Source organism: Triticum dicoccoides, chromosome 6B (genome assembly GCF_002162155.2).
Source record: "Triticum dicoccoides isolate Atlit2015 ecotype Zavitan chromosome 6B, WEW_v2.0, whole genome shotgun sequence".
NCBI classification, from domain to species: domain Eukaryota; kingdom Viridiplantae; phylum Streptophyta; class Magnoliopsida; order Poales; family Poaceae; genus Triticum; species Triticum dicoccoides.
Window position 1 is genome coordinate 131,003,447 of NC_041391.1, and position 16,789 is coordinate 131,020,235.

General features: G+C 45.3%; 2 pseudogenes; both read left to right on the forward strand.

Annotated features, from left to right (window-relative positions):
* Positions 1 to 3,084: 3,084 nt before the first annotated feature.
* LOC119325241 lies at positions 3,085 to 3,909 on the forward strand (annotated as a pseudogene).
* A 10,443-nt stretch (positions 3,910 to 14,352) lies between these two features.
* LOC119325242 lies at positions 14,353 to 15,334 on the forward strand (annotated as a pseudogene).
* Positions 15,335 to 16,789: the final 1,455 nt, after the last annotated feature.

Below are 16,789 nucleotides of genomic sequence, written 5' to 3' on the forward strand. Positions count from 1 at the left end.
ATGAGATCCCGGACGTCACGAGGAGTTTCGGAATGGTCCGGAGGTGAAGAATTGTATATAGAAAGTCCAGTTTCGGCCACCGGAAAAGTTTCGGGGGTCACCGGTATTGTACCGGGACCACCGGAAGGGTCTCGGGGGTCCACCGGGTAGGGCCACCTATCCCGAAGGGCCCCGTGGGCTGAATAGGGAAGGGAACCAGCCCCTGGTGGGCTGGTGCGCCCCCCTTGGGCCTCCCCTGCGCCTAGGGTTGGAAACCCTAGGGGTGGGGGGCGCCCCACTTGACTTGGGGGGCAAGTCCCCCTCCCCTAGGCCGCCGCCCCCCCCTTTAGATGGGATCTCTAGGGGCCGGCGCACCCCCTAGGCCCCCTATATAAATAGGGGGAGGGAGGGCAGCCGCACCCTAGTCCCTGGCGCCTCCCTCTTCCCCTATACCACCTCTCCCTCTCGCTGAGCTTGGCGAAGCCCTGCCGAGATCACCGCTGCTTCCACCACCATGCCGTCATGCTACTGGATCTCCATCAACCTCTCCTTCCCCCTTGCTGGATCAAGAAGGAGGAGATGTCTTCCCCAACCGTACGTGTGTTGAACGCGGAGGTGATGTCCGTTCAGCACTAGGATCTTCGGTGATTTGGATCACGACGAGTACGACTCCCTCAACCCCGTTCTCTTGAACGCTTCCGCTCGCGATCTACAAGGGTATGTAGATGCACTCCTCTCTCTCGTTGCTAGATGACACCATAGATTGATCTTGGTAAAGCGTAGAAATTTTTTATTTTCTGCAACGTTCCCCAACAGTGGCATCATGAGCTAGGTCTATGCGTAGTTTCTTTGCACGAGTAGAACACAAATTTGTTGTGGGCGTAGATGTTGTCAATTTTCTTGCCACTACTAGTTTTATCTTGTTTCGGCGGCATCGTTGGATGAAGTGGCCCGGACCGACCTTACATGTACGCTTACGTGAGACAGGTTCCACCGACTGACTTGCACTAGTTGCATAAGGTGGCTAGCGGATGTCTGTCTCTCCCACTTTAGTCGGATCGGATTCGATGAAAAGGGTCCTTATGAAGGGTAAATAGAAATTGGCATATCACGTTGTGGCTTTTTACGTAGGTAAGAAACTTTCTTGCTAGAACCCTATTGCAGCCATGCAAAAACATGCAACAACAATTAGAGGACGTCTAACTTGTTTTTGCAGCATATGCCTTGTGATGTGATATGGCCAAAAGGTTGTGATGAATGATATATATGTGATGTATGAGATCACGTTCTTGTAATAGGAATCACGACTTGCATGTTGATGAGTATGACAACCGGCAGGAGCCATAGGAGTTATCTTAATTATTGTATGACCTGCATGTCAATGAATAAACGCCATGTAATTACTTTACTTTATTGCTAAACCGTTAGCCATGGTAGTAGAAGTAATAGTTGGCAAACAACTTCATGGAGACACGATGATGGAGATCATGGTGTCATGCCGGCGACGAAGATGATCATGGCGCCCCGAAGATGGAGATCAAAGGAGTAATATGATATTGGTCATATCATGTCACTATTTGATTGCATGTGATGTTTATCATGTTTTTGCATCTTATTTGCTTAGAACGACGGTAGTAAATAAGATGATCCCTCGTAATAATTTCAAGAAAGTGTTCCCCCTAACTGTGCGCCGTTGCGAAAGTTCGTTGTTTCGAAGCACCACGTGATGATCGGGTGTGATAGATTCCAACGTCCACATACAACGGGTGTAAGACAGATTTACACATGCAAAACACTTAGGTTGACTTGACGAGCCTAGCATGTACAGACATGGCCTCGGAACATAAGAGACCGAAAGGTCGAACATGAGTCGTATGGAAGATACGATCAACATGGAGATGTTCACCGATGATGACTAGTCCGTCTCACGTGATGATCGGACACGGTCTAGTTGAGTCGGATCATGTATAACTTAGATGACTAGAGGGATGTCTAATCTGAGTGGGAGTTCATTAAATAATTTGATTAGATGAACTTAATTATCATGAACTTAGTCTAAAAACCTTTGCAAAATGTCTTGTAGATCAAATGGCCAACGCTCATGTCAACCTCAACTTCAACGCGTTCCTGGAGAAAACCAAGCTGAAAGATGATGGCAGCAACTATACGGACTGGGTCCGGAACCTGAGGATCATCCTCATAGCTGCCAAGAAAGCATATGTCCTAGAAGCACCGTGAGTCATAGCGCCTAGATCCAGGTTCTAAAGATCCGCATATGTGAGTCATTTACTTTAATCTAAAATGTGCAGATATAAATTAAATAAATTAATTTACTTGTTAGTTGAATGGCAAATTAAGGTGTACCTACATTTTTCAAGAAAAAATGAATATATCTAGTTTTATGTATGGAATTTGGCTAAAAAAATGTGATCTTTTACCACGGCCTAATGGTACATCCTATTCTGATTTTCCGAACGCTGAGGCCCTGTTTGGTTCGGCTGTTGATTTCGAAAAGCAGCTGTGAAAAATCTGTTGTGGAAAAACAACTATGGAAAATCTGACGTGAAAAAGATGTAGATCATTTGGCAAACCAGCTGATACAGCTTTTTTAGATTTTGGCCCGTAGCGAAATCGGATTTTGAAAAGCGTGTCCTGGGCTGCTTTCGCTTTTGGTTCAGATTTTGGCAGCGAATTTCTGGAATCGGATTCTGCTGGGTTCGCCCTTTGGTTCAGATTCTGCTGCACGGCAACGGAATCCATCGATAAAAGCTGAACCAAACAGGGCCGAAAGGATACATGAGGACAACAGCTAGCGGTGTGACGCTACGCGATGCTTCGTAGTGTAGGTCTCACTCACACTTGATCCAATCAGCAGTCTCCAAGGAGATACTAGTCACAGCCACTTCTAGCCACAAGCTCACAGCAACAGCATTTCCTGGTTCTCGCTGCTCCAAGTGTTCTGACAAGAAGAGATCTCTGCAGCACCAATTGCATCAAAGCTCAAGATTTTTCTCCCTATCCATGTTTATATTGTAAATCTTACACATCCCCTCCTATCAAGTCATATTCACACTCACGCCTCTCTTGGAGAACCCATACAGCAGACTCCAGACATAGCTCCCCAATGGGGACGACCACCATGTCCCTTTCCTCCTCGTCCTTTGCCGGTAAGATGGTGAAGAACATACCGTCGCCAGCTCTCTTCGGTGAGGCCCGCGTCACCATGAGCAAGACTGCAACGAAGGCGAAACAGGTTTCCTCTGGCAGCCCATGCTACGGTGCCGACCGCGTGCTCTACCTCGGCCCACTCTCTGGTGAGCCCCCCAGCTACCTCACCGGTGAGTTCCCAGGCGATTATGGTTGGGACACAGCCGGACTTTCGGCTGACCCGAGACCTTCTCCAAGAATCAGGAGCTAGAAGTGATCCACTGTCGTTGGGCCATGCTTGGGGCACTTGGTTGCGTCTTCCCTGAGTTGCTCGCCCGCAATGGCATCAAGTTTGGTGAGGCCCTTTGGTTCAAGGCCGGCTCCCAGATCTTTAGTGAGGGTGGTCTCGACTACCTCGGCAACCCTAGCCTTGTGCACACGCAAAACATCCTAGCTATTTGGGCATGCCAGGTCGTGCTCATGGGTGCCGTCGAGGGGTACCGCGTTGCCGATGGCCCACTCGATGAGATCGTCGACCCAATATACCCAGGAGGCAGCTTCGACCCTCTCGGCCTAGCCGACGACCCCGAGGCATTCGCCGAGCTCAAGGTGAAGGAGATCAAGAACGGTCGCCTCGCCATGTTCTCAATGTTCGGCTTCTTTGTCCAAGCTATCGTCACGGGCAAGGGCCCACTTGAGAACCTCGCTGACCACATCGCTGACCCAGTCAACAACAACGCATGGGCGTTTGCCACCAACTTTGTCCCTGGCAAGTAAGATGTCTTAGAGATTGTGCACACCACAAAGCATGTTGTTGTGCGGTTTAAGTTGTACTACCATGATGTATATTACGAGAATTTTGTGCGAAAACAATGCAAAATTTGTCCGCTTTCAATGTTGTGGCTTGCAAGATTTGTCGGCCTCGCTGAAACAAATAAGTACTTTGTCATGCGCTTAATTAACTATTACTTCCTGGCTTCGGAATTACTTGTCACTCAAATGGATAATTCCGGACGGACGGATGTGTCTGACACTAAAATACATCCGTTTAAGCCCCAAGTAATTTTTGATAGAGGAAGTATCATATTGTTCTCAGATGATTGACAACTTATAGGATCGTGTGTATCGTTAAATTTGTGGAGCCTGAACGAGGAAAACACTAGTATATATATTTTTCATTGAAGATTTCGGTTTCGTGTTTACTCTCCACGCCTTTGATCAAGGCAACCATCTGAAGTGATCTCTATTCATCTCGCTCAGTTGCAAGGGCCATGATTTATTTTCATTTCATAATTTGCAACAAAACAGAGTGTGTCCAATTATATTGCATCAATGATATTTTGGATCTATCTGCATTTTTTACTTTATGATTTGGACAATTTAGAGACACATACACATTGATGTAGTAAACAATAATGGTTGTCTCGCCACGTTTGGCTTCTATGCGCACATGCCATCGTCACACGGGAAAGCATTGTTAGATTTCTCCATCGAAGAAGTACCTCCGTGCTATTACTTCAAATTTATCAAACCTGTCATAAAAGCACCCATTGTTACTTTCTTAGTTAATCCAAAGATGAATGCAAGTAGGTCTATTGTATATGAAGCCAAATTAAGCCCGGTCCAAACCTGACAGCTACAACATCACTGCATCCTATACGATCATCCCCATGTCCCATGTCATAATCACCACTTTCGGCTGTTGTTTCGCTGCCCCTAAACCTACTAGGCTATTCTTTCAGCAAATGCAAATCAACTAAGAACTACCGAACTCCTAGATGTGTGATGCAGTTCTTAAACCAATCATGTTATTTTCTTACCCAATTTCACCACACAACTAATATTGATCGTTTTCACCCGATACATTGCCTCAATCATAGCATGTGCCATCAATAAGAGAGAGTCCAATATGGTATCCACCCCAACTAATTGATCTCCCCCAAACTCAACCACCCATAGCAAATCCTTCACCCTCCTTTGTCTCCATTATATATTTCAAGCACCCCTCCTTGCTATCACAGGAAAACCCTCCCCAAAGCCCACCATGGCCCAGAGCCATGTGGTTCGAGTCACCACCGGATGTTGTTGCCTAAATTGAGAAGACAGTGTCACTGTGGGGAGGTAATCGATTTAGTTGAGGAGCGGGATGCGAGAAGGAAGGCATCGATGCTATGAAATTGTGGTGGGTGGCAAATTATTGGAGCCGGCGATGGGTGGACATCCACCTATAGATCAACACGGCAGTCTCTATTTTGTGCTCATTTAATTTCAAACAAAATAAGAACTATTGTTATTCTTCGGAAATCATATAGGAGTACATAGACATTAAAATGTACTTTTACAAAAGATAGCTATCATAAATTTTGCACAATATAAATGTTGTTGCATGATCATCACCAAAACAGAAAGATAGGGCGGCATTAGAATCAACCACACGCCAAGATTTGCCTTTTAGAGAACTACAACTTGTATTTATTTATCAGATTCCTGTCCAACTTTAAGATCTAAATATACAAAAATCAAACATACATAATTATAAGTGAAAATTATAGGGTTAATTATCCTTTTGCCCTCAGTGGTGTCCATGTGCTCAGTTTTGCCCTCAGTTGCGAATTGTGCTCAGTTTTGCCCCTAGTCCATGCGCAGCTACTATGACGAGGCCAAACGGCCATATTTTAGTCCATTCCGTCCGCCGGCGTTAGTGGTAGCGTGGGTCCGGAGCATACACGTGGGACCGTGTGGACGTGGGTTCGGAGCTGACATGTGGGACCGTGCAAAAAAAAATCCCCAAATCAATCCTAGGGTTCTAATAACCTGCCAACTCGACGTGCCCACTCTGCCCCGTCCGCCGGATGGCCGTCCCGCGCCGCCGCCAGCACCTACGCCGCCACCAGCTGCACTACCGCGGTCGTGGCCGCGGCCGTCCTGATCCACCACTACCTGCGGCGCCCGCCACCTTCCTGCGACGCCATGGGTGGGGCGCCCGCCACCTGCTCGACCCGCGCCGCGGCCTCCTTCCGTGCGTCCGGCCAGAGCGCTAATAGGTGGGGGGCTGGTGGAGCTGTTTAAAGCACGAGGGTGCACCCCAGGGCGAAATGGCGAGCAGCGGCGACCCCGGAGTATTTGGCAATGCATGCATCATCAGGCCATAGATACGCCGTGTCCACGAGGGGTAAGTCACGCCTCCTATTTAGATTGAGCTTAGTTGTGCATTTGAGCAGTCGATTTGAGTTGGTTTGCCCGGTTAGTGTGCTGATTGCGTCTCTGTTTTTCGTCGGTTAGGATGGAGTTGCGGTTTGCGTTCTTGGTGCACATTAGAAGGGACAGGTACATGTTGAATGCAAAGATTAAGAAGAAATTCCAAGGAGGTTTCGATTATCGGTTGCCAATGGCTTGTAATTGGAGTTTCAGACAATTTGGGGAGGTAATTTGTAGTCAATATCCTTGGGGTTTGCTTGATGAAGTGGAATACAAATACTATGATGGGAAAAGAGATGGGTGACAGTTAGTAATGATGAAGAGTTGGCTATCATGTTTGCTAGGCATAAGGAGAAAGAGAATTTTCATGTGAGGCTGCAAATTGATGTGATTGAGCAGGCATTTGGACCTAGGATGGCTAGTGCAACATCTCGGGGAGAACCAAGTCGTCGTAATGGCAGCTCTAGCCAGAACAGTTCAGTTGGTGCACGAAAACATGGTGGCTCGACAAGCGTGGGCACCGGCAGTAGGCCCCCCCTTGAAGTGGAGCCTGATTCCTACAATTCTGGGGTTGATGAAGAGAATCTATATTCTGATGTTATTCAGAATTTACGATGGGCACCTCGGGCTGAAAACCAAGATGAGGCTCAGAATGCGGTCCGTGTGGATGACGACGCGGTGGGTGAAGACGAAGACCTTGCAGTTATTGAATAGGACCCTTTGATCCCTCATACGGAAGAAGGTACCATTTTTGCATGCATGACTGAGTGTAGAAATGCACTTGTGACATACTGCATCAAGGTAGAACGTACTTTTAAAGTTGACAAGAGCGATCAAGTACGTTACAGAGTGCACTGTCCAACTGAGGGTTGTCCATGGAGGATGCTTGCATCTAAAATGCGAAATAGCATGAATTTTCAGGTTAAAGTGAACCCTTTCAGGCACACATGCCAGGAATCAACCCTTAGGAAGGATACAGTCAGTAGAGCAAAGTCAAGATGGGTGGCAGAAGAAGTAAAGAAGTAGGTGAAAGAAAACCAGCAAGTGGGTCCAAAGGAATTGCAGAAGAACATCAAAGACAAGTTCAAGATAGATTTACCATACATAAGGTTATTCAATGGTAAACAACATGCTATGAATTCTATTTATGGTAACTGGCAGGAAAGTTTTCAATTGTTGTACGCATTCAAAGGTGAAGTGGAGAGGACCCGCCCAGGTAGTATTTTAGATATTGACCACCACACCTTGGAGTACACATTCAGGGGTGTGACAAAGACGAAGAAATGCTTTAGGAGGGTTTTTGTCTGCTTTGAGGCTTGTCGCCACGGCTTTTTGGTAGGCTGCAGGCCTTATTTGGCTATTGATGCTACTTTTCTCACAGTGAGGTTTAAGGGATAGTTAGTAGAAACTTGTGCAGTTGATGCACACAGTTTTGTATTTCCAGTTGCGTACGGTGTGCTGGAGACAGAGTCTGAGGAGAGGTGGACTTGGTTTTTGCATAATCTGCGCTGGGCTATTGCACATCCCAATGGGTTGGTAATTCATACAGATGCCTGCAAAGGTTTAGAAGTGGTCGTTGACAATGTGTTCCCTAGAATAGAGCATAGAGAATGCATGCGTCCCCTTGCTGCAAATTTTGTGAAGAAATTTAAAGGAAAGGTGTATACCGATAATTTATGGCCAGCATCTTTGACTTGCAGTGTAAAGAAGCAGAACTACCACTTGAGGCAGTTATACATGAATCCCAAAGTGAAAGAATACTTGGAAACACACCACTCCAAGTTATGGGTCAGAAGCCAATTCAGTGAACTAAGCAAAGTTGACTATGTGCACAATAATCTAGCAGAGTATTTCAACTCAACGATACGGAAACTAAAGGGTCATTATGTGGTGGATTTGCTTGACAGGATAATGATAGAATACATGCAGAAATTTCATTATCGTGCAGGAATAGCCAAGGCAAAATTCATGAGCCACATTATCATCCCTGCCGTGATGAATGAATTGAAGCAGAAAACAACAGGCTTGGAAATGAACATGACTCTTTGCTCGGGTACCACAACAGAGATATCATATTTGGATAAAGAGAAGAGTGAATGGGGATATCCAGTGGATTTAAAAGATAGAACTTGCAGTTGTAGGCAATGGCAGATAACTGGGTTGCCATGCATTCATGCCTTGTTTTTCATCACTTCTCTCCCAGGTCCAGCAAGGAACGTAAAACAGTATGTGCATGATTACTACTCTATTGCAAGGTTCAAGGCCACATATGCGTATGCCTTGCCTGCTATGGAAGGAAAACAACAATGGGACATTGTGGACCCTGGATTCAAGCTTTGCGCTCCAGTTCTGAAGAGAGCAACAGGTAGACCAAGGAAGAGTCGAATCAGACCTCGCAGCGAAGAGCTGGACTTGGAGCAAGGAAGCGTAAGTGCACAAGGTGTGGTGGGTCTGGTCATTTCGGTAATTATTGTGATAACATAGTAGATCCAACGTTCGGAGAGAGTTTCGATGAAGGCTTCGATGAAAATGTTGGTCAGCAGCCAGTTGCCTCAATAGATGATGGAATTGAAGATCAACAGCCAGTTGCATCAGATGAGGATTTTGACAAGGTTCCAAATGATGATGGTCAACAGCCGCATGATTTTGACGATGATCCAAAATATCCTCCAAATGATGATTCAGGTGAGGCTCCAAATGGTGATCCAAATGAGGCTCCAAATGTGATCCAAGTGAGGCTCCAAATGGTGACCAACCTTCTATTGTTGTGAGTTCTGCTAGGTATGTAAATCTTTTAATTACTATTGTACATTTATCACTTGACATTATATCACTACCCTTTATGTTTTGCACACCTCTGCAGTAGGTTTGAAGAAGACGCGCAAGGTACCGACAACCAAGAGGAGAAGAGAAGAAGCAGTGTGCACAAGATGCACGAGGAGCAAAGTGATGTCAAGAAGCTCAAGGAACAAACAGAAGCTCCAACACTATTTATGAATAATTATTAAACATTATGAGTAATATTGTATTTCTGTTGAGTGATGTTGGACCTATGTTAGAACTATGTTTGAATGATGTTGGACCTATGTTACAACTACAAATTTGACATGCTATATGGATGTTGTAATTCTTTCAAAACTTTGGTAAACTCACATTCATGAAAAATGTGCTAAAAAGAGCTCCAAAGGTAGGGTAAACGGCCTTATTTCTAAGCAAGATTTTTTTGACCTTGTCTAGATGAGCCAAATAACTATCCTACACATATATTCTATATACACAAACAATGTGCGCTGGTTTTTCCTTTTTTTTGATTGTTTATTTTTATTTTGTTTTGCTCATTTGAATTTTGGTCAAACCTAACTTTGACCAAGATTTAAACAAGTCTAAAATATCAAAATGAAAAACTAAGTCTGGATCCTTCTTAGTCACTCCAAAATGAAGCTGTGGTGAGGTTTTTGAAATTTTCACGAAAAATGTGCTAAAAAAGAGGAGTCCAAAGGTAGGGTAAATGGCCTCATTTCTAAGAAAGGTTTTTTTCGACCTTGTCTAAATCAGCCAAATACCTTTCCTACACATATATTCTATATATACAGACTATGTGCGCTGGTTTTTCCATTTTTTGATTTTTTTTTAATTTTGCTCATTTGAATTCTGGTCAAACCTAACTTTGACCAAGATTTAAACAACTCTAAAATATCAATGAAAAACTAAGCCTGGATCCTTCTTAGTCACTCCAAAATGAAGTTGTGGTGAGTTTTTTTTTTTGAAATTTTCATGTTCATTTCCCCAAAACACTTCTCTTCACTTCATTAGAGTTTGAGATACTTGAGATATCACATAATACACATGAACTTTTCCTTTAAATGTATGTAAACCTTGTTTATCAACATAAATCGCTAGTATATGACATAAGAAGACTATGTGCGCAGATTTTTCATTTTTCTAATTTTCATTTAATTTATTATGCTCATTTGAAATCTGGTCAAACCTATATTTGACTGCTCCAAACCCCTCCCAAACCCCGCTAACCCTAGCGCTGAACAGGGACCGTCCATCTAACCCTAGCGGCGATCAAGGACCATCGATCTAAACCTTCTAGAAGATATCTGCGGGGAGGAGGGGGCGATCCATGAGATGCAATCTGATTGGCTAGGCTATTTTTTTCTCAACACGTATCGGGGGCGCTGGATAGACCGTTGGCCTGCCTCTTTGTCTAGGCCTGAGCGCATTTAATTGCCCATTTCAGCCTTTCCAAGCCTACATGCATGGGAAGGGCGGCGACGTGGGGAGGCGGACGTGCATGCATGCGAGCGAGGCGAGCGACGTGGCCATGCACGTATTGATTCAGAATTGCATTGTTTCAGATAACGGCAGTGAGTCAGATGCACGCGCCCGGTCAAAGAGCTCCATGCGGTGATTCAGATGCACGCACGCGCCCCATGCATCATTTCCGTGCCAAAATTTAAGGGTTCATAACTTAAAGGATACACACACGCGTCCGGATTCACACACGTACCGTTCTAATCCCTTGTTTCTTCATCTCCCTCCCACAGGCCTATTTATATGGGGTGTCTCTCTTCCTCTCCCACTCGCCATCCAAAATTCAGATCCATTCTCTCCAACTTCAAACACCCAAGCGAACGATCCCTCCAAGCGACCAAGTGAAGATGCAGTACAATGGGCCGACCTTCCTTCGACCACCTGTCGTGTCGGAGCTGCGCTACCCACTGGGCGTGCTCGTGGAGAGGGAGCTCCGTGTGTGGGCGACATCAAGGTGGAGGGGGTCCGTCGACCTCACCCGCGCCTTCCTCGGAGTCGGCTATGCCCACCTCCCACGGGGCTCGCCTAGGATGTACACCATCAACAAGGTTCGTGACCACACCGGCATCCTCCTACTGCCCACAGTCACCTTCACCAACCCGTTTGACGCGTGCGAGCTCCTGGGCCAAGTGTTTTGGTGCGGCTGCGAGTCCATCTTCACGATGTACAACATCTTCACCAACTACGAGTGCATCTTCCCCACTGAAAACCAGATGCACTCCTTTCCCTACGACGACGAGGAGGAATGAAGTTGAAGACGGTGTTGAAGGGGCGCGCGGCCAAGGTGGAAGAAAGGTCAAGATGAAGATGTTCAAGAAGGGGTGCGAGCCCGGTGTGAAGTTTGTTCATCAAGCTCGTCATGTTTTAGTTTTATCGTTTTTATTTTGTTGCTTTTCTATGTCGTGCGTGCCGTGTCGTGTCCCTGGACTATGTAGGGTACCCATCTATGTAAGGGTACGTGTGTTGCATCTTATCTATCCAAGTTATTATGTATGTTCAAAAATGTTCGTGCCCAAACATGCGCATTTCTTCCGTAAACCAAGTCATGAAGTAACGTGCATATTTATTCCCTTTAAATCCTAAACCAAGTGCCACTCTAACCAGAATCATGTGGCAGTGCAAGCATACGTTTCCAACCCTTCAAAATTTCAGTTCAAAACAAAAGAAAACCACTCTCACGCGTGTGTAAATATTCAGTACAAACGTGTGTTTTTAAACCCTAAACCAAGTAACGGTCTCACTATTTATAGCTTCCTTCCCTAGGCATGTCAAAGTCTTTCTATCTACCCTAGCGGTTACCAGCGCAGCCCTAAACGCCACAAACCCGCGCGGTCTTGGGTTCAAGTCCCAGCTGCACCAATTTTTTGCTCTTAAATATTTAACAGCTTCAAAAGAATTCTAAACTTAATTGGCTCTCGAATAATTCAATTAGCTTCCACAAAAAGTTTCAGCATTAAATAAAATAATTTACTGCCTAAATTAAATCAGAACAAAAAACAGAAAAACACGCAAGAGACCTCATTTGCCCACCCTCGAATGGCCCTATTTGGATGCAGTTGGCCCATTAGTCTAGCCGGCACTTGGCTCTCCGCTCTGAATTTGGCCCAAAAAGGAACCTCTTTTTTACAGAAAGGCAGAGCAGAGAGTTGCATTTCATTGATTTCTGAATTTCTCATTTCTTCTCCCTTTTTTTAACATTTTTAAATGTTGGTCATTTCTTCTCTTTTTTCAACATTTAAACAACTTTGACCAACATTTAAAAAAGGTGAATTTCTCATACAATTTCAAGCTTATAAATTCCTCCATAATTCATGCCTTTCCATATAATTTCAACATTACACCCAGTGCGATTACCATAGCTATAAATGCCCAAAAGTAATTGTAAATGGGTATTTATGCTTGATCTTCAAGCTTCCTAACCTTCTTCTTCAACATCCTAAGCTCAACAGCAACAGCTAGCTCTCTGTCAGTGTGTGCTTCGCCCTCCATCTCTTCTTCCGGAGCTCGTGTTGCGGCCACTGTCGTTCGGGGCAGCATGCGCAACCATTCTTCATACTCTTCTTGCAGTTCATTCATCAGAGTCTTGGCCAAAGCATCGACCCAAAGGAAGAAACATTTCACCTGCATGAACGCCAAACAGATGAACCCATTGCTCAAAGATCCCGATCAAGAAAATGGTGCAAATGCCCCGATTCTTACCCCATTCTCCCTGCACACGTAGAACGGACGATTCTTGTTCCTCGGTGTGTGAGAAATCCTCCGATCAACGGCCCACCGACACCGTGGACAGACGAAGATAGGCATCTCCACGCGCGCCGGGATCTGCATCCATGAGGTGGTGCGGGAGCTTGAAGAAGACATGGAGCTCGGAGCCGAAGGGGATCTCAACGCCGCCGCGCCCTCCACAGCTATCGTCCAACCGCCTCTCTCTCTATCGCTATGGTCACCACCGTGTTGTGTGTCGCCCGCTCTCCCTGTCGCCGTGGTCACCGCGTGCCGCTCTCTGTCGCCCGCTTATATAGCACACCCGCAACGGCTCTCTGCTCAACGGCTCTTTGCTGGGTCCCACAAGCTGCGCGTGCACCGGTCTGATCGTCTAGCGCGTCTCTGCCGCCTGGTCCCACCTGTAAGGGCTGAGTCAAAAGGTTGACCTGACGGAGACGCCAGTTTTCACGGAACGAGTTGGTGTGGGCACACTAGGGGCAAAACTGAACACAATTCGCAACCGAGGGCAAAACTGAGCAAATGGACACGACTGAGGGCAAAAGGATAATTAACCCAAAATTATAAGCATGTTGATGAAATTGAATAAGCATTCAGATTTCGAAGTATGTGAATATATATTGCAATATAGTGAAACAATAATAGTATGCATAATTAGATGCATGCAATTTATTTGGAGTCATCTAGGCTCAGATTAAAAACGAAGTTATAGATGTGTGTGTTATCCCATAAATTTGGGAAAATGAAATCTTAAACTAACATTAGTTTCACCTAGAAGTAATAGTCTCCGTCATTTCATTTTTCCCAATTTATGTGGTAATGTCAGGCACTCCATTTTTTCTTTTCGAGATTACAATGAAAGGAGAAGCATTTTCTTTCAAGGTTAAAATTAGTAGTCTTGTTTTTTTACCAAACGTGATATTTTTGTTTCTATGGCAGCATAATGAGTCTCTACTTTAATTTAATTCGGGAATAAACTAATTTACTTATCAGTAGAATGTCAATTAAATGGACCTACAATCTTCATGAGAGTAAAAATGGGTATACCTAGCTTTATGTATGGACTTTCCCCAATAATGTGATCTTTTACTAGGATGAGATGGTACATCCTATTTTGATTTTCAGAAAGCTAAAAGATTCGTGAGGACAACAGCTCACCAGAGTGCGCGCGGTATAACGTTGCGCGATGCTTTCTCGTGCATGCCAACCTGCAGATCTCACTCATACACTTGATCCAATCAGCTGTCTCCAAGGAGATCCTAGTCACAGCTACTTATAGCCACAAGCTCACGGCGATAACATTTCCTGGCTCCCATTGCGCCAAGTGTTCTGAGAACAAGAGATTGGTGCAACACCAATGGCATCGAAGCTGCAGATTTTTCTCCCTATCCATCTTTGTGTTGTCAGCTTACACACCAAATCGATGCGCTATGCCACGTCCGTTGCCATAAGTAGCCACCTTCCCTCTCATATCAAGGCATCTCCACACTCACTCATCTCTTGTAGAACCCATACAGCCGACACTTTGCTCAGCCTTCCAATGGCGACCACCACCATGTCCCTCTCCTCCTCGACCTTTGCCGGCAAGGCGGCGAAGAACGTGTCGTCATCGGTTCTTTTCGGTGAAGCCCGCGTCACCATGCGCAAGACTGCGGCGAAGGCGAAACAGATTTCCTCTGGCAGCCCATGATACGGCGCCGACCGTGTGTCGTACCTCGGCCCACTCTCCGGTGAGCCCCCGAGCTACCTCACGGGTGAGTTCACTGGTGATTATGGTTGGGACACTGCCGGACTTTCAGCTGACCCGGAGACCTTCTCCAAGAACCGGGAGCTAGAGGTGATCCACTGTCGTTGGGCCATGCTTGGGGCACTTGGTTGCGTTTTCCCTGGCCCGCAATGGCGTCAAGTTTGGCGAGGCCGTTTGGTTCAAGGCCGGCTCCCAGATCTTTAGTGAGGGTGGTCTCGACTACCTCGGCAACCCCAGCCTTGTGCACGCGCAAAGCATCCTAACTATTTGGGCATGCCAGGTCGTGCTCATGGGTGCCGTCGAGGGGTACCGCGTTGTCAGCGGCCCACTCGGTGAGATCGTCGACCCACTATACCCAGCAGGCAGCTTCGACCCTCTCATTCTAGCCGACGACCCCGAGGCGTTCGCCGAGCTCAAGGTGAAGGAGATCAAGAACGGGCGCCTCGCCATGTTCTCAATGTCCGGCTTCTTTGTCCAAGCTATCGTCATGGGCAAGGGCCCACTTGAGAACCTCGCTGACCACATCGCTGACCCAGTCAACAACAACGCATGGGCGTTTGCCACCAACTTTGTCCCCGGCAAGTAAGATGTCTTAAAGATTGTGCATACCACGGAGCATGTTGTTGTGTGGTTTGAGTTGTACTACCCACGATGTATATTACGAGAATTTTGTGCGAAAACAATGCAAGATTTGTCCGCCTTCATTGTTGTGACTTGCAAGATTTGTCGGCCTCGCTGAAACAAATAAATACTTTGTCACGTGCTTAATTAACTATTACTTCCTGGGTTCGGAATTACTTGTCACTCAAAGGGCGGACGGACGGATGTGTCTGGCACTAAAATACATCCGTTTGAGCTACAAGTAAATTTCTGATAGAGGAAGTATCATATTATGCTCAGATGAGTGACAACTTATAGGATCGTGTGTGTCCTTAAATTTGTGGAGCCTGAACGAGGGAAACACTAGTATATATATTTTTCATTGAAGATTTCGGTTTCGTGTTTACTCTCCATGCCTTTGATCAAGGCAACCATCTGAAGTGATCTCTATTCATCTCGCTCAGTTGCAAGGGCCATGATTTATTTTCTTTTCATAATTTACAACAAAACAGAGTGTGTCCAATTATACTGCATCAATGATTTTGTGGAACTGTCTGCATTTTTTACTTTATGATTTGGACAATTTAAAGACACATACACATTGATCTAGTAATCAATAATGGTTGTCTCGCCACGTTTTCATTTTATTACTTCAAATTTATCGAACCTGTCATAAAAGCACCCATTGTTACTTTCTTAGTTAATCCAAAGATGAATGCAAGTAGGTCTATAGTATATGAAGCCAAATTAAGCCCGGTCCAAACCTGACAGCTAGAACATCATTGCATCATATATGATCATCCCCATGTCACATGTCATGATCACCACTTTTGCCTGATGTTTTGCTGCCCCTAAACCTACCATACTATTCTTTCAGCAAATGCAAATCAACTACCAAACTCCTAGATGTTTTTATGTTGATGCAGTGCTTGAACCAATCATGTTATTATCACCACACAACTAATGTTGATCGTTTTCACCCGATACATTGCCTCAATCATAGCATGTAACATCAATAAGAGAGAGTCCAATATGGTATCTACCCCAACTAATTGCCCTCCCCCAAACCCAACCACCCGTAGCAAAGCCTTCAACCTCCTTTGTCTCCAGTATATATTTCAAGCACCCGCTCCTTGCTATCATAAAAAAAAAAAGCGATGCTACACACACACAACAGATATTGGACGATCACCGCACGACGCTACACATCAAGTCGTCCATGCATTAGAGCAAAAGTAGATAGCACAGTTCATTCTTGCATCATGTGGAGTTCGGGCAGCCAGTGTCATCCATGTAGTAGTTTCATAGGAAAAACTCCCCAAAGCGCACCATGGCCCAGAGCCATGTGGTTCGACTCGCCACCGGGATGTTGTTGTCTGAAGTGAAAAGACAACGTCACTGTGGTGAAGTAATTTTATTATAAACAAATCAAAAACTATTGTTATTCTTCGGAAAGCATACAGGAGTACATAGACATTAAAATGTACTTTTACAAAAGGTATCTACCAAAATATTGTAAATAAATAAATTTTGCACAATATAACTGTTGTTGCATGATCATCATCAAAACAGAAA